The sequence below is a fragment of the Tripterygium wilfordii genome, chromosome 7, assembly GCF_013401445.1.
Source record: "Tripterygium wilfordii isolate XIE 37 chromosome 7, ASM1340144v1, whole genome shotgun sequence".
NCBI lineage: Eukaryota > Viridiplantae > Streptophyta > Magnoliopsida > Celastrales > Celastraceae > Tripterygium > Tripterygium wilfordii.
Genome location: NC_052238.1, coordinates 11,188,835 through 11,209,602, shown reverse-complemented (window position 1 = coordinate 11,209,602; position 20,768 = coordinate 11,188,835). Strand labels below are relative to the sequence as shown.

At 37.3% G+C, this 20,768-nt stretch overlaps 1 pseudogene; it reads left to right on the top strand.

Annotated features, from left to right (window-relative positions):
• The first annotated feature begins 15,052 nt into the window (after window positions 1-15,052).
• On the top strand, window positions 15,053-15,152 carry LOC120003168 (annotated as a pseudogene).
• The last annotated feature ends 5,616 nt before the right edge of the window (window positions 15,153-20,768 follow it).

The following is a 20,768-nucleotide window of genomic DNA, read 5'->3' as shown; positions in this document are numbered from 1 at the left end:
AGGTCAAGATTTAATGATCTATTCATTCAATGGCCAAGATTTGCACATGTAATTGAAGGTCGAGATTTGAAGATAGAAAAAGATCCAATGGTGGAAATCACAAGAGCTTGGTAAATTATAAAGAGGGGTTCTTCCTCATTCCAACTTGGAGAAGCCAAAATTACATTGAAGAAATTCTTGCTCTCAAAACTTTCAAGCTAGTTTGTGCCATTGAATCCAAGCTTCTACCCAAGCCACTCTAAAGGCTTCCTAACTATTTTGCTTTTGCAAAGAGGGAGTGCTTCTCATTTGGCTTCTTATTTTCAGATTCGAAAATCCTCATTATTCTTCATTTTCTATCCAACCCGTGAGGTGATATTGTGATTCTTGAGTGTTCCTCAACCCCATTTGCTTAGTGCAAACCTTGAGTGAACCATTTATACCGAACACTTGTAAAAGTCCCTTCATTGGGCAAAAACCTTGTTGAGGTTGAGTTTAAGGGAGTGCTTGAAACCCTTGGTTGTAAAGTTTGAAGATTATCTTGAAATCTTCAGTTTTAAGGGTGACCTAAAAACCCTTGTGAGTTTTGTGGAGCTCTTGAGAAAACCACATCCTTAGTGGAGGTTGGAAAATCCTAGGTTGGTGAACCTAGGTAGTAGATGTAGGAGAAGAGTCTCCGAACTACTATAAATTGCTGTGTGGACTTTCTTGATTGCATTGCTTGCTTGTTGATTGATTAAGTGTTTTGATTGCAGAATTTTCTGAACCACTAGTCTGTCCGTGCACTGTTCACATAGCTAAACTTTGAATTTTAATCTGAATTTTTGATATAGTATTCATTAGGGTGTTGTGATACTGCATACCAAATTTCATTGAATTCTGACTTGATTTGCTAGGTGAAATTTGAGTTGTAAAATCTGTGCGCAGTGTGTTGTTTAAAAAATCTGTTTTTGCAATTCCTTGATTATTTGATAATTGATCATTCACCATATTGTATCACATCTTGCATTGAAATGAATATTGAATAAGATAATCATTAGAGTCCAAATTTGTGTGCTAATTGTTAATTGACATTGATTTCCTTTTAAATTTTAAAAAGAGATTCCTATCGGAATTTGGGGACACAATTCACCCCCCCTCTTCTGTTAAGTACGATCCATCATCTTTATCGAACGAAACGTTGTACCAAAGCTAAACTAGCAAGTTACACTTCTACGAACACTAAATAGAGTACAACGGTCCACTTTGGTGCTTTGGGAACGCTCAATTCTGTCCATAGAAAAGTTTTGTGCATTTTCAAACTAACTTGGTTTATTGGCATCTTTATTGAACGAAACGTTGTACAAAAGCTCCACTAGCAAGCTACACTACTAACAATACTAAATAGATTTCAACGGTCTACTTTGATGCTTTAGGAATGCTCAATTTTGTCTATAGACAAGCTTTTCAAGTTTTGTGCAATATTAAAAATAACTTCGTCTATTGGTTTCTTTACCTAAAGAAACGTTGTACGAAAGCTAAACTAGCAAGTTAGATTGCTCAAAGCACTAAATAGAGTACAACGGTCCAGTTTGATGCTTTAGGAATGCTCAATTTTGTCCATTGATAAACATTTCAAGTTTTGTGCAATTTGAAACATAACTTGGTCTATTGGTATCTTTACCTAACGAAACGTTGTACCAATGCTAAACTAGCAAGTTAGACTACTAAAAGCACTAAATAGAGTACAACGGTCCACTTTCATGCTTTGGGAATGCTCAATTCTATCCATAGATGAGCTTTTAAAGTTTTGTGCGATTTCTAGAATAACTTGGTCTATTGGCATCTTTACCTCACGAAACGTTGCATGAAAGCTAAACTAGCAAGTTAGACTTCTAAGAACACTAAATAGAGTACAACGGTCCACTTTGATGCTTTACGAATGCTCTATTCTATCCATAGACGAGCTTTTCAGGTTTTGAGCATGTTCAGACATAACTTGGTTTTGCGGCATCTTTATCGAACGAAACGTTGTACTAAAGCTAAACTAGCAAGTTACACTTCTAAGAACACTAAATAGAGTATAACGGTCGACTTTGGTGCTTTAGGAACGCTCAATTCTGTCCAGAGACAAACTTATCAAGATTTGTGCAATTTGAAACATAACTTGGTCTATTGGTACCGTTACCTAACGAAACGTTGTACGAAAGCTAACCTAGCAAGTTAGACTTCTAAGAACACTAAATAGAGTACAACGGTCCACTTTGATGCTTTACGAATGCTCAATTCGGTCCATAGATGAGTTTTTCAAGTTTTGTGCATTTTCAAACATAACTTGGTTTATTGGCATCTTTATCGAACGAAACGTTGTACAAAAGCTACACTAGCAAGTTACACTACTAACAACACTAAATACATTACAACGGTCTACTTTGATGCTTTAGGAATGCTCAATTCTATCCATAGACAAACTTTTCATGTTTTGTGCAATTTGAAACATAACTTGGTCCATTGGTATCATTTCCTAACGAAACGTTGTACGAAAGCTAAACTAGCGTGTTAGACTGCTCAAAACACTAAATAGAGTACAACGGTCCACTTTGATGCTTTCGGAATGCTCAATTTTGTCCATAAACAAACTTTTCAAGTTTTGTGCGATTTGAAACATAACTAGGTCTATTGGTTTCTTTACCTAACGAAACGTTGTACGAAAGCTAAACTAGCAAGTTTGACATCTAAGAACACTAAATAGAGTACAGCGGTCCACTTTGATGCTTTGAGAACGTTCAATTCTGTCAGTAGATGAGCTTTTAAGGTTTTATGCAATTTCAAGCATAACTTGGCCTATTGGCATCTTTACCTAACAAAACGTTGTACGAAAGCTAAACTAGCAAGTTAAACTGCTAAGAACACTAAATAGAGTACAACGGTCCACTTTGATGCTTTAGGAATGCTAAATTCTGTCAATAGACGAGCTTTTCAAGTTTTGTAGATTTTCAAACTAACTTGGTTTATTGGCATCTTTATCGAACGAAACGTTGTACCAAAGCTAAACTAGCAAGTTAAACTTCTAAGAACACTAAATAGAGTACAACGGTCCACTTTGGTGCTTTAAGAACGCTCAATTCATTCCATATACAAACTTTTCAAGATTTGTCCAATTTGAAACGTAACTTGGTCTATTGGTATCTTTACCTAACGAAACGTTGTAGGAAAGCTAACCTAGAAACTTAGACTTCAAAGAACACTAAATAGAGTACAACGGTCCACTTTGATGCTTTACGAATGCTCAATTCGGTCCATAGACGAGTTTTTCAAGTTTTGTGCATTTTCAAACATAACTTGGTTTATTGGCATCTTTATCGAACGAAACGTTGTACAAAAGCTACACTAGCAAGTTAGACTGCTAAGAACACTAAATAGAGTACAACGGTCTACTTTGATTCTTTCGGAATTTTCAATTCTGTCCATAGACAAACTTTTCAAGTTTTGTGCAATTTGAAACATAACTTGGTCTATTGGTATCTTTACCTAACGAAACGTTGTACGAAAGCTAAACTAGCGAGTTAGACTGCTCAGAACACTAAATAGAGTACAACGGTCCACTTTGATGCTTTCGGAATGCTCATTTTTGTCCATAGACAAACTTTTCAAGTTTTGTACAATTTGAAACAGAACTTGGTCTATTGGTATCTTTACCTCACGAAACGTTGTACGAATGCTAAACTAGCAAGTTAGACCGCTAAAAACACTAAATAGAGTATAACGGTCCACTTTCATGCTTTTGAAATGCTCAATTCCGTCCATAGATGAGCTTTTTAGGTTTTGTGCAAGTTCAGACATAACTTGGTTTATTGGCATCTTTATCGAACGAAACGTTGTACAAAAGCTAAACTAGCAAGTTACACTTCTAAGAACACTAAATAGAGCACAACGGTCCACTTTGATGCTTTAGGAATGCTCAATTCTGTCCATCGACAAACTTTTCATGTTTTGTGCAATTTGAAACATAACTTGGTCTATTGGCATCTTTACCTAACGAAACGTTGTCCAAAAGCTAAACTAGCAAGTTAGACTTCTAAGAACACTAAATAGAGTACAACGGTCCACTTTGATGCTTTACGAATGCTCAATTCTGTCCATAGACGAGCTTCTCATGTTTTGTGCATTTTCAAACATAACTTGGTTTACTGGCATCGTTATCGAACGAAACGTTGAACCAAAGCTAAACTAGCAAGTTACAGTGCTAACGACACAAATAGAGTACAACGGTCCACTTTGATGCTTTAGAAATGCTCAATTTTGTCCATAGAGAAACTTTTCAAGTTTTGTGCAATTTGAAATATAACTTGGTCTATTGGTATCTTTACCTAACGAAACGTTGTACAAAAGCTAAACTAGCAAGTTAGACTGCAAAGAACACTAAATAAAGTACAACAGTCCACTTTGATGCTCTGAGAACGTTCAATTCTGTCAATAGATGACCTTTTAAGGTTTTGTGGAATTTCAGACATAACTTGGCCTATTGGCATCTTTACCTAACGAAACGTTGTATGAAAGCTAAACTAGCTAGTTACACTGCTAAGAACACTAAAAAGAGTACAACGGTCCACTTTGATGCTTTAGGAATGCTCAATTATGTCCATAGACGAGCTTTTCAAGTTTTGTCCATTTTCAAACATAACTTGGTTTATTGGCATCTTTATCGAACGAAACGTTGTACAAAAGCTACACTAGCAAGTTACACTACTAACAACACTAAATACATTACAACGGTCTACTTTGATGCTTTAGGAATGCTCAATTCTGTCCATAGACAAACTTTTCATGTTTTGTGCAATTTGAAACATAACTTGGTCCATTGGTATCATTTCCTAACGAAACGTTGTACAAAAGCTAAACTAGCGAGTTAGACTTCTCAAAACACTAAATAGAGTACAACGGTCCACTTCGATGCTTTCAGAATGCTCAATTTTGTCCATAGACAAACTTTTCAAGTTTTGTGCGATTTGAAACATAACTAGGTCTATTGGTTTCTTTACCTAACGAAACGTTGTACGAAAGCTAAACTAGCAAGTTTGACATCTAAGAACACTAAATAGAGTACAACGGTCCACTTTGATGTTTTGAGAACGTTCAATTCTTTCAGTAGATGAGCTTTTAACGTTTTACGCAATTTCAAGCATAACTTGGCCTATTGGCATCTTTAGCTAACGAAACGTTGTGCGAAAGCTAAACTAGCAAGTTAAACTGCTAAGAACACTAAATAGAGTACAACGGTCCACTTTGATGCTTTAGGAATGCGCAATTCTGTCAATAGACGAGCTTTTCAAGTTTTGTGGATTTTCAAACTAACTTGGTTTATTGGCATCTTTATCGAACGAAACGTTGTACCAAAGCTAAACTAGCAAGTTACACTTCTAAGAACACTAAATGGAGTACAGTGGTCCACTTTGGTGCTTTAAGAATGCTCAATTTTGTCCATAGACAAACTTTTCAAGATTTGTGCAATTTGAAACATAACTTGGTCTATTGGTATCTGTACATAACGAAACGTTGTACGAAAGCTAAATTAGCAAGTTAGACTTCTAAGAACACTAAATAGCGTACAACGGTCCATTTTGATACTTTCGGAATGCTCAATTTTGTCCATAGACAAACTTTTCAAGTTTTGTGCCATTTGAAACATAACTTAGTCTATTGGTATCTTTACCTAACGAAACGTTGTACGAAAGCTAAACTAACAAGTTAGACATCTAAGAACACTAAATAGAGTACAACGGTCCACTTTGATGCTTTTAGAACGTTCAATTCTGTCAGTAGATGAGCTTTTAAGGTTTTATGCAATTTCAAGCATAACTTGGCCTATTGGCATCTTTACCTAACGAAACGTTGTACGAAAGCTAAACTAGCAAGTTAAACTGCTAAGAACACCAAATAGAGTACAACGGTCCACTTTGATACTTTAGGAACGCTCAATTCTTTCAATAGACGAGCTTTTCAAGTTTTGTGGATTTTCAAACTAACTTGGTTTATTGGCATCTTTATCGAACGAAACGTTGTACCAAAAGCTAAACTAGCAAGTTACACTTCTAAGAACACTAAATGGAGTACAACGGTCCACTTTGGTGCTTTAAGAATGCTCAATTTTGTCCATAGACAAACTTTTCAAGTTTTGTGCAATTTGAAACATAACTTAGTCTATTGGTATCTTTGCCTAACGAAACGTTGTACGAAAGCTAAACTAACAAGTTAGACATCTAAGAACACTAAATAGAGTACAACGGTCCACTTTGATGCTTTTAGAACGTTCAATTCTGTCAGTAGATGAGCTTTTAAGGTTTTATGCAATTTCAAGCATAACTTGGCCTATTGGCATCTTTACCTAACGAAACGTTGTACGAAAGCTAAACTAGCAAGTTAAACTGCTAAGAACACTAAATAGAGTACAACGGTCCACTTTGATACTTTAGGAATGCTCAATTCTTTCAGTAGACGAGCTTTTCAAGTTTTGTGGATTTTCAAACTAACTTGGTTTATTGGCATCTTTATCGAACGAAACGTTGTACCAAAAGCTAAACTAGCAAGTTACACTTCTAAGAACACTAAATGGAGTACAACGGTCCACTTTGGTGCTTTAAGAATGCTCAATTTTGTCCATAGACAAACTTTTCAAGATTTGTGCAATTTGAAACATAACTTGGTCTATTGGTATCTTTACATAACGAAACGTTGTACGAAAGCTAAACTAGCAAGTTAGACTTCTAAGAACACTAAATAGAGTACAACGGTCCACTTTGATGCTTTCAGAATGCTCAATTTTGTCCATAGACAAACTTTTCAAGTTTTGTGCAATTTGAAACATAACTTAGTCTATTGGTATCTTTACCTAACGAAACGTTGTACGAAAGCTAAACTAGCAAGTTAGACATCTAAGAACACTAAATAGAGTACAACGGTCCACTTTGATGCTTTTAGAACGTTCAATTCTGTCAGTAGATGAGCTTTTATGGTTTTATGCAATTTCAAGCATAACTTGGCCTATTGGCATCTTCACCTAACGAAACGTTGTACGAAAGCTAAACTAGCAAGTTAAACTGCTAAGAACACTAAATAGAGTACAAAGGTCCACTTTGATGCTTTAGGAATGCTCAATTCTGCGAATAGACGAGCTTTTCAAGTTTTGTGGATTTTCAAACTAACTTGGTTTATTGGCATCTTTATCGAACGAAACGTTGTACCAAAGCTAAACTAGCAAGTTACACTTCTAAGAACACTAAATGGAGTACAACGGTCCACTTTGGTGCTTTAAGAATGCTCAATTCTGTCCATAGACAAACTTTTCAAGATTTGTGCAATTTGAAACATAACTTGGTCTATTGGCATCTTTACATAACGAAACGTTGTACGAAAGCTCAACTAGCAAGTTAGACTTCTAAGAACACTAAATAGAGTACAACGGTCCACTTTGATGCTTTACGAATGCTCAATTCGGTCCATAGACGAGTTTTTCAAGTTTTGTGCATTTTCAAACATAACTTGGTTTATTGGCATTCTTTATCGAATGAAACGTTGTACAAAAGCTACACTAGCAAGTCACACCACTAACAACACTAAATACATTACAACGGTCTACTTTGATGCTTTAGGAATGCTCAATTCTGTCTATAGACAAACTTGGTCTATTGGTATCTTTGCCTAATGAAACGTTGTGTGAATGCTAAACTAGCAAGTTAGACCGCTAAAAAACACTAAATAGAGTATAACAGTCCACTTTCATGCTTTTGGAATGCTCAATTCTGTCCATAGATGAGCTTTTTAGGTTTTGTGCATGTTCAGACATAACTTGGTTTATTGGCATCTTTATCGAACGAAACGTTGTGCAAAAGCGAAACTAGAAAGTTACACTTCTAAGGACACTAAATAGAGTACAACGGTCCACTTTGATGCTTTAGGAATGCTCAATTCTGTCCATAGACAAACTTTTCATGTTTTGTTTAATTTGAAGCATAACTTGGTCTATTAGTATCTTTACCTAACGAAACGTTGTACGAAAGCTAAAATAGCAAGTTAGACTTCCAAGAACGCTAAATAGAGTACAAAGGTCCACCTTGATGCTTTACGATTGCTCAATTCTGTCCAAAGATGAACTTTTCAAGTTTCTTGCATTTCAAACATAACTTGGTCTATTGGCATCTTTACCTAACGAAACATTGTATAAAAGCTAAACTAGCAAGTTAGACTGCTAAGAACACAAAATAGAGTACAATGGTCCACTTTGATGCTTTGGGAATGCTCAATTCTGTCCATAGATGAGCTTTTAAGGTTTTGCGCAATTTCAAGCATAACATTGTCTATTGGCATCTTTACCTAACGAAATGTTGCACGAAAGCTAAACTTGCAACTTAGATTGGTCAGAACACTAAATAGAGTACAACGGTCCACTTTGATGCTTTAGGAATTCTCAATTCTATCCATAGATAAACTTTTCAAGTTTTGTGCAATTTGAAACATAACTTCGTCAATTGGCATCTTTGCCTAACGAAACATTGTACGAAAGCTATACTACCAAGTTAGACTTCCAAGAACACTAAATAGAGTACAACGGTCCACTTTGATGCTTTACGAAAGCTCAATTCTGTCCATAGGCGAGCTTCTCAAGTTTTGTGCATTTTTAAATATAACTTGGTTTATTGGCATCTTTATCGAACGAAACGTTATACCAAAGCTAAACTAGCAAGTTGGACTGCTAACGACACAAATAGAGTACAACGGTCCACTTTGATGCTTTAGGAATGCTCAATTTTGTCCATAGAGAAACTTTTCAAGTTTTGTGCAATTTGAAATATAACTTGGTCTATTGGTATCTTTACCTAACGAAACGTTGTACGACAGCTAAACTAGCAAGTTAGACTGCTAAGAACACTAAATAGAGTACAATGGTCCACTTTGATACTTTGAGAACGTTCAATTCTGTCAATAGATGAGCTTTTAAGGTTTTGTGCAATTTCAAGCATAACTTCGCCTATTGGCATCTTTACCTAACGAAACGTTGTACGAAAGCTAAACTAGCAAGTTAGACTGCTAAGAACACTAAAAAGAGCACAACGGTTCACTTTGATGCTTTAGAAATGCTCAATTCTGTCCATAGACGAGCTTTCAAGTTTGGTGTCGGCCAAAAACTTGACCGACACCAAAGTGTGTGTGTGTACTTACCCCAAGTGTAGGGTATCGTCAAGTAATAAACCGGTGAGTCTGGTATCGATTCACGAGGAAACAATGCAAATTTGAAGTGAATGATATGCAAATGACTAGCTAACACTAATAAACACAATGAATATCAAATAAAAGCAAGTACAAGAAATGGGCCGAATGACTCGGTAGCATGAGCGATTTTGTAATCAAAGTAAGCACAAATTGGATTTAAAACAATTAATGAAAAACCTAGTCTCTAGTCCGTCCCGGTGGCTACTCGGTTCTCATACTCAAGGTATCATTGCAAACACACACAACCATACACAATGCATTGTGTGATACTATCAATCATGCATATGCAAAGAGAATTGGGATATAAGACTTCAATTCATACATGTAGGCCATCGGGTCTCTTAATCTACGATGAACGCAAAGGGATAAGCACCTAATATTATGGATTAATGTTCCCCCTTGGGGCTCGGCTTGGCTAACACCCTAGTTTCACACTCAAATATCAATTAACCATAACTCTCCCATGCACATTCCTAAATTAACCCAAAACCTCATCATCAATACACATAATTAATAGCTATGCAATGAAAAACTCAATTAATTAAGGAAATCATGCAATGGGTTTAACAATTCTCAATCGAACACATTAGATGCAATCCCTAGACTAGACAATCCAAGAATACAATCAAATATGTCATTCCCATAGATCCAATCACACAAATATCACGAAATTAAAAGAGAGAAATCGAAGCTACGATTCTTTGAGCATACCTTGAGTAATCGAAACCTTGCACCCACCGTTCGGGACTAGAAACTAGAAAGGGAACTTAGCCACTCATTATAATGAGAATAAACATCAATTTTATAGATGAAAACCAATGTTTACAATCAAGATCACAAGAACTAAGTAAATCCCTAGAGAGAGAAAGAGAGAAAAACTATGGAGGCTAGATGTTGTAGGAGATGAATTATGAGAAGGAAGAAGAAATCTTAGGGTTTTCTCCTCCTTTTCCCATTGAAAATACCTAACTACCCTTATACAAACGTTCCCCATTGGTTACATACATGATTTAACCCAAATGCCCTTGAAATTTTGGTGCAGAAAATTGCAGATCCGCGGTAGGTGTCCGGACGGCTTCGGAAGGTGTCCGGACACCTGGGCTTCATCAAGTCTTCGTTATAGGCTCTATCTCATTTTTCAAAGGAAGTGTCCGGACACCTAATGTGGGTGTCCGGACAGTAAGTGTCCGGACACCTTGAGAGGTGTCCCGACACCTCACAGCAAAAAATGCCCAAAAAGTGTTCGAACTTGCCCGAACAAGGTCTGATTCCTACAAAACCAAGGGGAAACATTTGTAAGTGTAAAACTAAGCTAAAATGCAGTCAAATACATTAGGTAAGTGCTAGAACATCCTAATTAAAGGACATTGGAACCTAAAAATAGTGGTCCAATCACACCCCCCAACTTAGACGTTGCTAGTCCCTAGCAATGCAATCACTACCTAAAACTAAAATCTACTAAATAAAATCCTAACTCACTGAAGTAGGCATCACGGTTGCATTTAGCTCATGCAACAAGCCTTTAAACCCCTAGGTCACCCTAGTGGACGAGTTGTAGTCTCGTGAGGGCTTATCAGAGCGATACCCACAAACACTTGCCAAGGGATCCACTATTACTTTGAAAGTACCATAATGATTCTTAAATTCTCACATGCAAGAAATAGAGCTAATCCCCTAATTCCTCCGCTAGTCGAAAACATGCAAAATTTTTGGACAACCAATCTCAATCTCCTCAAAGATGACTAAGAACATTTTATACTATGTAAAATATATGTGCAATCACGCAAGACAACTCAACACATTCACACAAGTAAAACCTTGTTATGGAATCTTTTGGTGTTCATAAATCCCCAATCCCGAATGTACACAAAAACATAAAAGCATTGTGCTAAGTGAATGACTTACACAATTGAATTAAATGTATGTGCTTATAAAAGATAATTTGGATGGGCATAGCTTTGAGAAAGAAATCACCTACAAGAGCAATTAATGCATTCACCAACTCACTTGCTTACCTTGGATCAAATTCATCAAAAGGTTAAATGGGTTGTAAAGTGGTCATGGGACAAGGTAGGAAGAATTTGGATATAGGTAACAAGTTGCAAGGTTAAGTTCAAACATGTGAGCTAAATTCTCATTTTTGTCACCCCTTCTATTGTACCACAATTTCAAACACTTCTCATCCTTTACACACAAAGGATTAACTTTATTGCATACACCTTCTTTTTCTTTTTTTTCTTTTTTTTTTGTTTTTTGTTTTTTTGTTGATATTTTTCTTCTATTTTCTATGCATTTTTTTTCCTTTTCTTTTGTTTTTGTTTTTTTTTTTGAATATAACATCATTTATACAACAACCCTCATAATTTTTTTCTCATAATAAGGAGGGGTAATATCACTACCGATTTATTTTTCAAGCTCCTACTCAACCTTGCAACCAAAGGTGGGAAATATTTGGGAAAATAGCTCACACAAGGCTTGTAAGTGAAATCAAGAAGCTTAAAGAAATTTTGGCTTATAATCACTCACAAATGAATAGGTTAGGCTCAAATCTCTCAACCTAATGAATCCTTGAATCCTAAGTTCACAAGCAAGTGGCAAAATACAAAAATCACACTTCTCAGTAATCAAATGTAATGGATGCAAAGCTATTGAAGAACACGCGCATAAGATGTCAAATGAATATCAATGAAAAACATCACCCGAAACCCAATGTGTATCAATGAAGAATGGCTCAAAGGAATGAGAAGGGTAAAAAGGTAATTTTTCAGACAAAAGGATCCAGAAACGCAGTCATACAAATGCTTCAATGCCAAGATGTCTGCTCAACTGCACAATTCTATATCAAACTAGGTCTCAATCATTCCAAGAGAAATTGATTATAGTCATCCCACTCAATCACATGCATCGATTTCGCAAAAGAAACCAAGGAACCTACTATACACTTGCACATGTGAACAAGAATAAAAAATTAACAGTCAAATTGGTAATGAATCCCCAAAAGCACCTACCCGTCCCCTCCTAAAGTCCATCTAGCATGTATGAACAACAAAGCACAACACAATAGGATAGAGGGTAGGAAGTCATACCATACTCTTCAAAAGTGGTCAGAGTCATGAGAAACGAAGCATGTCCTGAAAAAGTTAATACCAACCACACTATCCAGGCATGACACAACAAGACTTTTTTTCTTCCAAATTTTCAAATTTTTGATATTCACAAAAGCACACCAAAATAAAGCAAGTTTCACAATGGATTCACAATTCCCTCACCCCCCAACTTAAATGAGACATGGTCCCCAATGTCAAGAATGGAAAACAAGGCAAGAACAAATTGTGAAATGCATTGTGAACATACAAAAACACACCAAAATTAAGGGTAAGAAAATCACAACATAACACACAAACATTGCACAATTCTCACCCCCCAACTTCAATGAGTGCACAAGGTGCGGAAATTGTGAAATAGATTGTGAGCATACAAAACACACACAAAAATTGAAATCAAATCAAAACTAATCACAACCATACTATGGTACAAGAGTGGAGTCTCCCACAACTAGGTGGGGGTGGGATCCTTTAGATCTCGGGGAACAACCAACGCATCAAAGTTCTCCATGAATGGTATCAAACATTGGTCATTCACCTTAAACACTTTTCCTCCACTAGTGTCCTCAAAATCACTACTTCCATGTTGAGGAACATGACGAACATCTAAAGGTCCATTCTCCTTGGTCCTCAAATCTTCGGGAAAAAATTGTACCCGAGATTTGGGCCGCCACACCCTCCTAACTTTTTCAAGGACTTTTGGAACAAAGTGGCGTTTTGGAGACTTTTTCACTCCACTTACTAAAGGTTTTCTTTCCGATCTTGGTGGATGCACGTGGAATGATTCAACTCTAAGTGTAGGAGGAGGCTCTAATTCCTCAATGTCATCTTTCTCACACAAAGGTTGACTAAGTTTCGCACCCAATGCTAGCACACCTTCAACCGAATCCTTTGCAAGGGTTAACTCCAAATTATCCTCAACATGGGCATGAATAAAATCTACATCCCTTATATCCTCACACTCACCCATAACCTTTGTCACACTAAAGATATTCATTTTCATGGTCATATTCCCAAAAGAAAGTTGTAGCACCCCACTCCTACAATTGATTAAGGCATTGGAAGTTGCTAAGAATGGGCGACCTAAAATGACCGGAATGGAAGTGCTAAAGCTAGTGGGAGGTTGAGTATCTAACACAATGAAATCCACGGGATAGTAAAAATTGTCCACTTGTACTAACACATCTTCAACAATACCCCTAGGAACCCTAACGGATCTATCGGCTAATTGTAGGGTAATCCTAGTGGGTTTCAATTCACCTAACCCCAATTTTTGATAGATTGTGTACGGAAGGAGATTCACACTTGCTCCCAAGTCTAACAATGCTTGCTCTACCCTATGGTTCCCTATGACACATGAGATAGTAGGGCAACCGGGGTCTTTGTACTTAGGGAGGGTGTTGGCTTGAATAATAGAGCTTGCTTGCTCCGCTAGAAAAGCTTTCTCCTTAACATTTAATTTCCTCTTTACCGTACATAAATCCTTAAGAAACTTGGCATAAGAGGGTATTTGCTTAATTGCATCTAAGAGAGGTATATTGATCTTAACTTGTTTAAATAGCTCAAACATCTCCTTATGCAATGCCTCATTGGTGTTATTTCTTAGCCTTTGGGGAAAGGGTATCTTGGGGATGTACTCACTCTCCTTGGTAGGCTCTACTTTATCCTCGCGGTCTCTTTGTTGCTTAACTCTTTTTTCACTAAGCAAAATTTTTTCAGTTTCACTATTCTCTTCCTCTTTCTCTTTCACACCATCACCAAAGTCTTGCACCACATCATTTTCATCACTATTCTCAAAGGGTATTGGTCTATCCACAACTCTTCCACTCCTTAAAGTAAGAATGGATTGCACTTGCTCATGTCCACTAACCTCCCTACTCCCACTAGGTGAATTTATCAAATTGGTTTGCTTTGAAGGATTGGGGTAAGGTTGGGCCAGAAATTTCCCCTTTTCATAGGTTGTGAGAGCTTGCGTAACCTTAGTGATTTGACTCCTAATATCCTCAATGGCCCTATTGGTTTGTTCTTGAAATTTGTTGGCCTTTTGATTCTCCCCAATTTGAGCTTGCATGAAAATGTTGAGAGTGTCTTCAAGAGACCTCTTGGGGGGTGGAATATAAGATTGTTGAGTTGGTTGTGCAACACTTGGAGGAGGCAATTGTTGTTGGGGTGGATTGGGGAGTGATGGAGATTGATCATTCCTCCACCCAAAATTTGGATGATTCCTCCAAGGGTAATTCTCATTGTAAGAATTGTTGCCTTGGTTATTAGTAGGGTAAGGCTTTCTAAAGTTTTGAGAATTGTTCCCATTGTAACCTTGCCCAAATAGGACTTCCTTACAAGCCGGTAGAGCATTACACTCATCCGTCTTATGTTCCCTACTTTCACACAAAGTACAAGCAACTTGTCCATCAACACCAACGACATTTATAGGGGCCTTTAGGGACTCTAGGGACTCCAATTTCTTGGACAACAAAGCAAGTTTAGCATGCACATCATCATTTTCATTCAACACAAACTTGCCACTAGAGCTTGGCACAACATCATGTCTGGTTAGTGGAGGAGCTTCCCAAGATCGGGATTCCTCCGCCAACCCATCAAAGAAAGTGAATGCTTCATTGGCATCCCTATTTAAAAAATCACCTTGAGTCATAGTGGAGACCAATTTCTTCAAAGATGGAGTCAAAGATTTGTGGAAGAAATTCACAATTTGAAATTTTTGAAATCCATGGTGAGGGCACATAAACAACAAATCTTTAAACCTCTCCCAAGCTTGGAAGAAGGTTTCATGTTTTTTGCAATGAAAATTCATGATTTGTGTTTGGTAAGAGATGGTACGGTGGGAAGGAAAATATTTGTTGAGAAATTCTTCTTGCATTGCCGCCCAAGTAGCAATGGATTGGGGGCGCAAGTTCTCAAACCATTGTTTTGCATGATCCTTCAAAGAGAATGGAAAAAGTTTGAGTCTCAAAATTTCTTGTGAGCATGTGACATCACCAAAAGTAGTACACACCGATTCAAAATCACGCACATGGGAATATGGTCGTTCCGATTCCATTCCATGGAATTTGGGAATCATTTGGAACATTGACGGTTTAAGGCTCACGTTTTGTTGGTTCGGTGGCATGATGATGCAAGAAGGTTGGGTTTGCCTTGCGGGATGTGTAAGCTCCCTCAAAGTGCGATGCTCTTGGGCTTGGGCATGAAGGTACTCCATAGGAAGAGGTGCATGAAAGTTTTGCCCAAAAGGAGCATATTGTGGCACTTGTGGCATTTGGTAATACATGGGATACATATAATTATATGGGGGAGGCATATGGTATGCGGGAGGCATATTGGGAGGTGGGTAGACATTTTGTGGGGCAAATTGCGCCGCATTGTCTTGTTGAAGTGGTTGAGGTGCATTTTGCAAAGCATGCTCAACTTGAACATTTTGCAAATTTTGGGCATTTGGTGCATTTTGGGCATTGCCAATTTGGACATCTTGCCCTTGCACTAGATTCATCAATTCATCAATGTTCATATGTTGCAAAAGACGACGCAATGCATCAAGATTCATATCACCCCCACGTACACTCCCCGCATCACTCACATTTATATCACCACCTATCCCATCTCTATTAGACCCATGCCCACTAACATTATCTCTAGGTTGAGACATGATGGCAAGAAACAATAGCAAGTAGCTCAAAAGATGACAACCAACCACGTCAAGTAACACAAGATTTTTTTCAATTAATGAACAACCAATAACAATATTAAGCAAGAACAAGAGCAAGGAGAGGAATAGAGCAACAATCAACCTTAGGAACAATAACACACCAAGATGTAGCAAGTAGTGATAAAAATAAAAAATGCGCAAAGCTCTCTCAAACAACGCAGCACTACCAAGCAACAAACAAGGTGGCATCCATCGCCCACAGGAATCTAAGTTAGCCCTATCCGCCAAGTTCTCCTCACAAAATGTTTTTTTTTTTCGCTCTTTTCAGCAACTACACTAAATCAACTACACTAGAAAGCAAGTAAAAGGGAGGAACGAAGTTACCCTTGAAGCGTGACTGTGCTCCTTCCTTATTTGATGGTGTTTAATAGCATAAAGCTAGCGTCTACAAGACACCCAGCTCCTTCTTTGACACTCGCTTCCCCGGCAACGGCGCCAAAAACTTGACCGACACCAAAGTGTGTGTGTGTACTTACCCCAAGTGTAGGGTATCGTCAAGTAATAAACCGGTGAGTCCGGTATCGATCCACGAGGAAGCAATGCAAATTTGAAGTGAATGATATGCAAATGACTAGCTAACACTAATAAACACAATAAATATCAAATAAAAGCAAGTAAAAGAAATGGGCCGAATGACTCGGTAGCATGAGCGATTTTGTAATCAAAGTAAGCACAAATTGGATTTAAAACAATTAATTAAAAACCTAGTCTCTAGTCCGTCCCGGTGGCTACTCGGTTCTCATACTCAAGGTATCATTGCAAACACACACAACCATACACAATGCATTGTGTGATACTATCAATCATGCATATGCAAAGAGAATTGGGATATAAGACTTCAATTCATACATGTAGGCCATCGGGTCTCTTAATCTACGATGAACGTAAAGGGATAAGCACCTAATATTATGGATTAATGTTCCCCCTTGGGGCTCGGCTTGGCTAACACCCTAGTTTCACACTCAAAGATCAATTAACCATAACTCTCCCATGCACATTCCTAAATTAACCCAAAACCCCATCATCAATACACATAATTAATAGCTATGCAATGAAAAACTCAATTAATTAAGGAAATCATGCAATGGGTTTAACAATTCTCAATCGAACACATTAGATGCAATCCCTAGACTAGACAATCCAAGAATACAATCAAATATGTCATTCCCATAGATCCAATCACACAAATATCACGAAATTAAAAGAGAGAAATCGAAGCTACGATTCTTTGAGCATACCTTGAGTAATCGAAACCTTGCACCCACCGTTCGGGACTAGAAACTAGAAAGGGAACTTAGCCACTCATTATAATGAGAATAAACATCAATTTTATAGATGAAAACCAATGTTTACAATCAAGATCACAAGAACTACGTAAAACCCTAGAGAGAGAAAGAGAGAAAAACTATGGAGGCTAGATGTTGTAGTCGATGAATTATGAGAAGGAAGAAGAAATCTTAGGGTTTTCTTCTCCTTTTCCCATTGAAAATACCTAAATACCCTTATACAAACGTTCCCCATTGGTTACATACATGATTTAACCCAAATGCCCTTGAAATTTTGGTGCAGAAAATTGCAGATCCGCAGTAGGTGTCCGGACACCTGGGCTTCATCAAGTATTCGTTATAGGCTCTGTCTCATTTTTCAAAGGAAGTGTCCCGACACCTAATGTGGGTGTACGGACAGTAAGTGTCCGGACACCTTGAGAGGTGTCCCGACACCTCACAGCAAAAGGTGCCCAAAAAGTGTTCGAACTTGCCCGAACAAGGTCTGATTCCTACAAAACCAAGGGGAAACATTTGTAAGTGTAAAACTAAGCTAAAATGCAGTCAAATACATTAGCTAAGTGCTAGAACATCCTAATTAAAGGACATTGTAACATCAAAATAGAGGTCCAATCAGTTTATTGACATCTTTATCGAACGAAACGTTGTACCAAAGCTAAACTAGCAAGTTACACTTCTAAGAACACTAAATAGAGTACAACGGTCCACTTTGGTGCTTTAGTAACGCTCAATTCTGTCCATAGACAAACTTTTCAAGATTTGTGCAATTTGAAACATAACTTGGTCTATTGGTATCTTTACCTAACGAAACGTTGTACGAAAGCAAACCTAGCAAGTTAGACTTCTAAGAACACTAAATAGAGTACAACGGTCCACTTTGATGCTTTACGAATGCTCAATTCGGTCCATAGATGAGTTTTTAAAGTTTTGTGCATTTTCAAACATAACTTGGTTTATTGGCATCTTTATCGAACGAAACGTTGTATAAAAGCTACACTAGCAAGTTACACTACTAACAACACTAAATACATGACAACGGTCTACTTTGATGCTTTAGTAATGCTCAATTCTGTCCATTGACAAACTTTTCAAGTTTTGTGCAATTTGAAACGTAACTTGGTCCATTGGTATCATTAGCTAACGAAAGCTAAACTAGCGAGTTAGACTGCACAGAACACTAAATAGAGTAGAAAGGTCCACCTTGATGATTTACGATTGCTCAATTCTGTCCAAAGACGAACTTTTCAAGTTTCTTGCAATTCAAACATAACTTGGTCTATTGGCATCTTTACCTAACGAAACGTTGTACAAAAGCTAAACTAGCAAGTTAGACTGCTAAGAATACAAAATAGAGTACAATGGTCCACTTTGATGCTTTGGGAATGCTCAATTCTGTCCATAGATGAGCTTTTAAGGTTTTGCGCAATTTCAAGCATAACATTGTCTATTGGCATCTTTACCTAAACGTTGTACGAAAGCTAAACTTGCAACTTAGATTGCTCAGAACACTAAATAGAGTACAACGGTCCACTTCGATGCTTTAGGAATTCTCAATTCTGTCCATAGATAAACTTTTCAAGTTTTGTGCAATTTGAAACATAACTTCGTCTATTGGCATCTTTGCCTAACGAAACATTGTACCAAAGCTAAACTAGCAAGTTAGACTTCTAAGAACACTAAATAGAGTACAATGGTCGATTTTGATGCTTTACGAATGCTCAATTCTGTCCATAGGCGAGCTTCTCAAGTTTTGTGCATTTTCAAACATAACTTGGTTTATTGGCATCTTTATCGAACGAAACGTTATACCAAAGCTAAACAACCAAGTTAGACTGCTAACGACACAAATAGAGTACAACGGTCCACTTTGATGCTTTAGGAATGCTCAATTTTATCCATAGAGAAACTTTTCAAGTTTTGTGCAATTTGAAATATAACTTGATCTATTGGTATCTTTACCTAACGAAACGTTGTACGAATGCTAAACTAGCAAGTTAGACTGCTAAGAACAGTAAATAGAGTACAACGGTCCACTTTGATGCTTTACGAATGCTCAATTCGGTCCATAGACGAGTTTTTCAAGTTTTGTGCATTTTGAAACATCACTTGGTTTATTGGTATCTTTATCGAACGAAACGTTGTACAAAAGCTACACTAGCAAGTCACACTACTAAGAACACTAAATACATTACAACGGTCTACTTTGATGCTTTAGGAATGCTCAATTCTGTCCATAGACAAACTTTTCAAGTTTTGTGCAATTTGAAACATAACTTGGTCCATTGGTATCATAACCTAACGAAACGTTGCACGAAAGCTAAACTAGCGAGTTAGACTCCTTAGAACACTAAATAGAGTACAACGGTCCACTTTCATGCTTACGGAATGCTCAATTTTGTCCATAGACAAACTTTTCATGTTTTGTGCAATTTGAAACATAACTTGGTCTATTGGTATCTTTACCTAACGAAACGTTGTATGAATGCTAAACTAGCAAGTTAGACCGCTAAAAACACTAAATAGAGTATAACAGTCCACTTTCATGCTTTTGGAATGCTCAATTCTGTCCATAGATGAACTTTTAAGGTTTTGTGCATGTTCAGACATAACTTGGTTTATTGGCATCTTTATCGAACGAAAAGTTGTACAAAAGCTAAACTAGCAAGTTACACTTCTAAGAACACTAAATAGAGTACAACGGTCCACTTTGATGCTTTAGGAATGCTCAATTCTGTCCATAGACAAACTTTTCATGTTTTGTGCAATTTGAAACATAACTTGATCTATTGGTATCTTTACCTAACGAAACGTTGTACGTAAGCTAAACTAGCAAGTTCGACTTCCAAGAACGCTAAATAGAGTACAAAGGTCCACCTTGATGCTTTACGATTGCTCAATTCTGTCCAAAGATTAACTTTTCAAGTTTCTTGCAATTCAAACATAACTTGGTCTATTGGCATCTTTACCTAACGAAACGTTGTACAAAAGCTAAACTAGCAAGTTAGACTGCTAAGAATACAAAATAGAGTACAATGGTCCACTTTGATGCTTTGGGAATGCTCAATTCTGTCCATAGATGAGCTTTTAATATTTTGCGCAATTTCAAGCATAACATTGTCTATTGGCATCTTTACCTAACGAAACGTTGCACGAAAGCTAAACTTGCAACTTAGATTGGTCAGAACACTAAATAGAGTACAACGGTCCACTTTGATGCTTTAGGAATTCTCAATTTTGTCCATAGATAAACTTTTCAAGTTTTGTGCAATTTGAAACATAACTTCGTCTATTGGCATCTTTGCCTAACGAAACGTTGTACCAAAGCTAAACTAGCAAGTTAGACTTCTAAGAACACTAAATAGAGTACAACGGTCCACTTTGATGCTTTACGAATGCTCAATTCTGTCCATAGGCGAGCTTCTCAAGTTTTGT